The following is a 6,000-nucleotide window of genomic DNA, read 5'->3' on the forward strand; positions in this document are numbered from 1 at the left end:
CTGCTGTGGTTGAGAGATGGAATATTAATACAAGGATTTACCAGTAAATGGCTTTGCTGTATTTCATGGCTTTTTGTTTAGCCTAGTTTATCAATCTTGAATATGTTTAAAAAAATAATAATTTCAGATAATCTGCATTATGTTATTGTCTTTTTTTTAATAATTGTTTTAAACCTTAGTTCCCCTGTTTACTCACCACTCTGTCTTAACATGGGGCCATCACTGATCACCGGAGTCACATGTGAAATAGAACATTTAGTCCTGGTTGTATCCGCTTTGCCAAATTTCCCACCAGGCCATGTACAGATATGTGCAATAATGTTGGATCTGTTTTCTTGCGTGAGCCCGAAACTAACTTGAATAGTTTTTGTCTTTTTATATTTTCATTTTAAGCATGTCTGTACTGTAAGCTACACTGTGTTGCAGGGTATTTGTTGTTGGTAGTAAAGACCTAAACTCAAATGGAGAAAGTGCTATTTGTGTCTTGTTTGTGCTGCTGTGGATGCTGATGTTGGCAGTGGGGGGTGGAATGCTGCGTGCTCTGGGGAAGTTGTGGCTATTTCATTACGCTTTTGATATAAAGCGATACCGGGTCCCCAAAGAGATTAGAAGTACAGTGGAGTAACTAGTATTCAGATCCTTTTATTTGTGTAGAAGCAGCAATTCCCCAGTTTAGAGATACTCGATTACAAAATATTCTGTTACAGGTAGAAGTCCTTCATTCAAAAATGGACTTATGAGAAGGAAACCGAAGCCTTAAAAGCCACAAAATGTGCTAACTGTGTGTGAAAATGTGACTCGTGCAGATTTGAGCTTTCAGATTGCATTGTCACAATCGGGGACGTCTTTAGGATTAAAAGGCGGGGGTTGTAACTTGTGTTTACAAAATCCTTGCACTCGCATCCTTTGTTACTGTATGAGAAACTACACCTCAACAGCCAGTTAAGAAACCTCGATGTTAACAAGTAAAAAGTGACAGACACATTCTCTTCTTCCATTCCTGCTCTGTTCAACAGAAGTCATGTACATCAAAGCTGCATGGAGGAATTAATTTACTTTTCAGACTGAGTTCTTCTTTAGGCTATGACTTAAATGTTATCCGCCAGCTCATGTAACTGTATGATAAAGCAATACTAAAAAACGTCCTTTTTCTATATGAAAGGTTATCCAGAAAATGCTAGTTAAGTACACTAATGACTAATTGCACTGTAGATTAATTCAGAGTGAGATCTTGCTGTGTAGTTTGACGTGCATTCAGTATAACCAGGAGACAGAAGGTCATAGTGAAATTTGACAACACAAGTATGAGCTTTTCTTAAATAAAGATAATTTATTCTGCCAAATATACACTCAGGTTATAAGGTATACCTAGCTTAAACTAATGCAGTCTAATACAAAAGTCCTGCAATAAAGTCTAACTTCATGAAGGTGGCATTGTTTCAACAAGGCTTGGAAAAAGCTCCTGTTCCTCTGCCCCCCCCCCCCTAGTGTTCCTAACGGCATTCATCCATTTTGCTGCAGCAGGTTACACTATGGATACATTAATATATGCTTTATATAAAAAATTACATTATAAATACATTAATACATATCAATTAATGAATAAGTGAATTAAATAATGTATTAATAAACACAAATGTGTGTAAATATGTATATATATATATAATTGAATGATTAAAGCAATGCAATATGTAATGTTTTTACTATATTTAATCAAAAAAAATGACCCCAATGTGTCATCAGATATCTACTTTTCTGACACCAATGCTAATGCACGGGAGGGGTAACAAGAAGTAACGTCACCCAACATACTCCCAAAGTTACTCCCAACAAGTATAAAGCACGTTTGAACTCTTAAATTTAACTTGGAGAACCCTGGGGGTAGCCTGACAAAACAGAACATTCATCCTTGCTAGAGCTACACAATATGTTGTTTTTTAACCGTCATCGTAAATATCAGTAGAAAACAGCCCTTTAAAATGTAACTCATTCTTTTTTAGTGGTGCCTCATATTCAATTCAATGTCGTATTTATTCAACAAAAGACTGTTGGATATGATTTCCTTTCACTTGTTTTAACTCAACAAGCAATTTGTTGTATTTATTAAGCAGAATACTGACAGCAGCAGAACTGATTTTACCTTGATTTCTGGTTATTTCGTGCATCCCTGTGCTGGCACTAATTTCCTTGCATGTCTGCTTCTCCTTCTTCAACAGCCCAGTAACATTGACGTCCTATTCCTTGTGAGCTCCCACAGCAACACGCTATAAGGACGAGGATGTTCTGGCTGAACAGCAGCTCTGTGTTCAGGAGAGGAGCTCCAGTGTGGACCTGGAGGAGCCAGAGCCTCCACAGATTCAAGAGCAGCAGGAGGAGCTTTGCAGGGAGGGAGAGTATCTTTCTGAAGTAGGAGAATGATACCTTTATGCTGACTCCTACTCGCAGGGGGACAGGACCGCAGGGAAGGTCCCACTCAGAATCCTGACAAAGGTCTAAGCCCAGCACAGACCGAGTCTGAAGTTGACAAATCAGCTCTAATCTCTGTGGTAAGCACACAGTTGACCAGCAGCTCCTCTCTCACATCTCCCATGTAGCTGGGAGCCAAGATCAGAAAGCATGCAAGCATGGAGACTCAGGGTCAACTAGAAATGACAGTGACAACGTACACAGCCCTAACTTGTCAGAAATTCAGTTTTCTTGCAAAACCTGTTGGAAAGATTTTTATTGCAATAGTAACTTGACAGTCCACATGAGAACCCATACAGGTGAGAGGCCATATTCTGGTAACGCGTGTGGAAACGGTTTTAAACTTAGCAATGCGTTGAAAGTCCACATCAATAACCGAGAAGCCATTTTCTGGCAAAACCTGTGGGAAAGATTTTGTATCGACAGGCCATGTGAGAACCCACACACAGCTGAGAAGCAATATTCTTGCAAAAAATGTGGGCCAAGATTTTATATGTCATCGTAACTTCACAGCCCAAATAAGAATCCACACTGATGAGAAGCTATATTCTTGCAAAACGTGAGAACCGTTTCAGCGTAAGAATTGAAAGTCCCCAATAGAACCCACACAGGTGAGACTTGAGGCCGTATACATGTCAAGGATGTGAAAATGTTTTCATGCGTAACAATGCAGTGAAAGTCCACATGAGACGAACCCACACAGGTGACCAGCAGCTCCTCTCTCACATAGGCCTATGTCATGTAGCTGAGAGCCATGAGCGTGGAGACTCAGGATCAACAACAAATGCAGAGCCCAAAAATTAAAAAAAGGCCACAGACAAAGTCCCGGTAACAATGTCAATTTCATTTCTGAGATTTACAGTGATTAAGCTCAAATATCTAGACATAATAGCACCTTATCATGGACATTGCATATCTGTGAAGGATTATTATTTTTCTTGTGGTGTATGTGTGATTTAAGTTTTATGTGTGATATATGTGTGTGTATGTGTTTGTTGTGTTATGGTTGTCATGCTACTGGATGACTAAAATTTCCTTAGGGATGAATACAGTATCTATCTATCTGTCTATCTATCTATCTATCTATCTATACCGGTCACATAGGACATTTTTCTTTTATAGTGTGGTAGCCTATTAGTAGGTTACTCATTTAACTGACGTAAAGGATCTCAATACTTCCTCAACCGCTGCTAAAACCAACATCAGACCCATCCAGGAGTTCCCTTCGAGGAAATCTCATTAGTTGGATTGTCTCCTGGTTTAAAGTGGGTCTAAATAAAGACATGACATGAAAGCTCCAGTCGAAATGAATCATAAAAGGAAAAGAAAAGAGAAAACAGAGACGCATAATGTGTAAGTGTTTGATGATCAGAGTGCTGTGTTGTGTTGCCTCCAGCCCCCAGAGGAGTGGGAGCCTCCTCAGGCTCGCTCTGATTGGCTGGGACACGGATAACTCCATTTTGGAAAACAGCTGTTTGAAGACACAACCTTTTTCTCGTTGTTTGCAGACGGTACCCCGAGAAAAACACCCAAGCTTTAACACACACACACACACACCCCTCTCTCTCATCACCACCACATTTTTTTTATCCACACTATCGGTCTAGTTCGGCGTTATTGCTGCTTTTTTTTGTCCGACTGCCAGGAAACTTAACTGGGGGATCCATGGTGTTCCGTTTCCATTGTAACAAGTGGATAACAGGAGGCGACCCGACCAAGGTTAGTGGCAATACTGGTAAAATACGTAGGGCGGGAAAACGGCTTTGTGTGTAGCCTGTAAAAAATGGTTGTTGTTTGAAGTGACCGCCGGGGTCGTTGGGAACTGCAGTCACGAAGCGAGTATATATATTTTTAAAACGTGCTTTTCAAAAAGGCATTTTCCCAGCCAGCACAGCGACTCACCATAGACAATACATATTTCTTCGCAGAGCCGTTAGTACCCCCAATTTTATTAACAGTGAATCTGTTAGACGGATACATATGACTCCCCTCGGTGAATTACATTATGTTAATCCCATTTTCCCCTCGAACGTACGAAGCATTCAGTGTGTGTGTGTGTGTGTGTGTGTGTGTGTGTGTGTGTGTGTGTGTGTGTGTGTGTGTGTGTGTGTGTGTGTGTGTGTGTGTGTGTGTGTGTGTGTGTGTGTGTGTGTGTGTGTGTGTGTGTGTGCGCGCGCGCGCGTGTGTTAAAGGACTGACATGCACGTCCGTCCACACATTAGCTGCTGCATTCAGGGGAGCTAATGACAGCCTAGATAGCTCTCATCTCCGCTCTCATCAACGGTGCTTTTCTGGTTCGTGAATGCGTCCAGCCAGCAACCCTCCTCCCCTATCAATACAAATCAACTTGGGCTTCTGTTTCTTAACCGCAGCGATGACAGCGGGTTTTTGTGCAGTAACCTGCCTGGAGAGATAGAGAAGGAAGCGTGTCAGTCATTTTTTTCTGTAGCTAACTTCTTGTGAAACGGCTGGATGGAGATTCAGAAGCAGGCGGGTTTGGGAGGGATGGGGGAGCAGCCTGGCTGGGACCCCCCATTTTGCATGAGTGTTGCTGGGCAAGTGCCAGCGTTACTGGGCATGGGTACTGGAGAAACACTGGCTGCTTGCCTGCCTGTGGACTTGCTGGCTCACTGTAACCAAAACAGTGCATGGCTAACATATAATCTACAAGACATAGAAAATTATACCAACAGTTGGCATTCCATTTAAATACCATTGTTAGTACTTTAACAAGCAGTTTTATTTCAGACCAGTGTGGCTTGTCTTGACAGGGTGGGACTATATGTTCTGATTTGGCATTTCATGGCTCAAGGCAACTATTACACATCACTTTAAAATCCAAATTTTAGGAAGGAAAGCAAGCAACGTGGATATCAAGGGATGCCATTATTGATTTATTTAGATTTTTCTACTGATAATTAACAGTTTTACTTGATTACATTTAAATGGTTAAATCGAACCAGAAATGAATTGATATCTAAGTTTCTCATCTTTTGTCTTTAAAATGCCAATCCCAATGTCCTAAAACCCAAGGTGATGACATTAAATATTTTAATGACTACATAACATTTAGCTGTTCAATTTACTATCACATACACAAAGCAAACTAACACATTTTCATAACTTAAGAAACTGGAACTCCATAATATTTGGCATTTTTGCTTGATAAGTGACTAACAATGATCAAAGTAGTAGCAGATTATTTTAATTTATCATTTCAGCTCGAGTAAAATGCTGTACAGTGCTGCATCACCTTCCAAGGTGAATCTGTCCTCCCATACCTCAAATGGGAATAGAATTTCTGGACACAATTTTAACATCAAAGAGCAGATAATAGTTTTTATATCAGTGGAAAACTGTCATGCCGCAGGGGATTAAACCACATGATGAATTAGAGATGAAAATCTGCAGTCTGATGTCAGATATGTCTTTTTTTGATTGTTGGAACAGCTCTCTACTGCCTCGTCTTCCCTCTTTGTACCAGTTAACCAAACATGGTCTGTTATCCTTCAGTGGTCAAGGGGGGGGGGGGGG

General features: G+C 40.6%; 1 protein-coding gene across 2 annotated transcripts in view; it reads left to right on the forward strand.

The window, feature by feature from the left end:
• The first annotated feature begins 3,908 nt into the window (after positions 1 to 3,908).
• The window catches only part of pkig (protein kinase (cAMP-dependent, catalytic) inhibitor gamma), a 27,592-nt gene continuing 25,500 nt past the window's right edge, over positions 3,909 to 6,000 (forward strand). Inside the window, exon 1 of one of the 2 annotated variants that reach the window (XM_034877447.1) lies at positions 3,909 to 4,185. The gene's annotated coding sequence lies outside the window, so the exon portion shown is untranslated. The remainder of the gene's footprint in view (positions 4,186 to 6,000) is intronic. The other variant, XM_034877444.1, reaches the window with a different exon arrangement.

This window comes from Etheostoma cragini, chromosome 7 (genome assembly GCF_013103735.1).
Source record: "Etheostoma cragini isolate CJK2018 chromosome 7, CSU_Ecrag_1.0, whole genome shotgun sequence".
NCBI lineage: Eukaryota > Metazoa > Chordata > Actinopteri > Perciformes > Percidae > Etheostoma > Etheostoma cragini.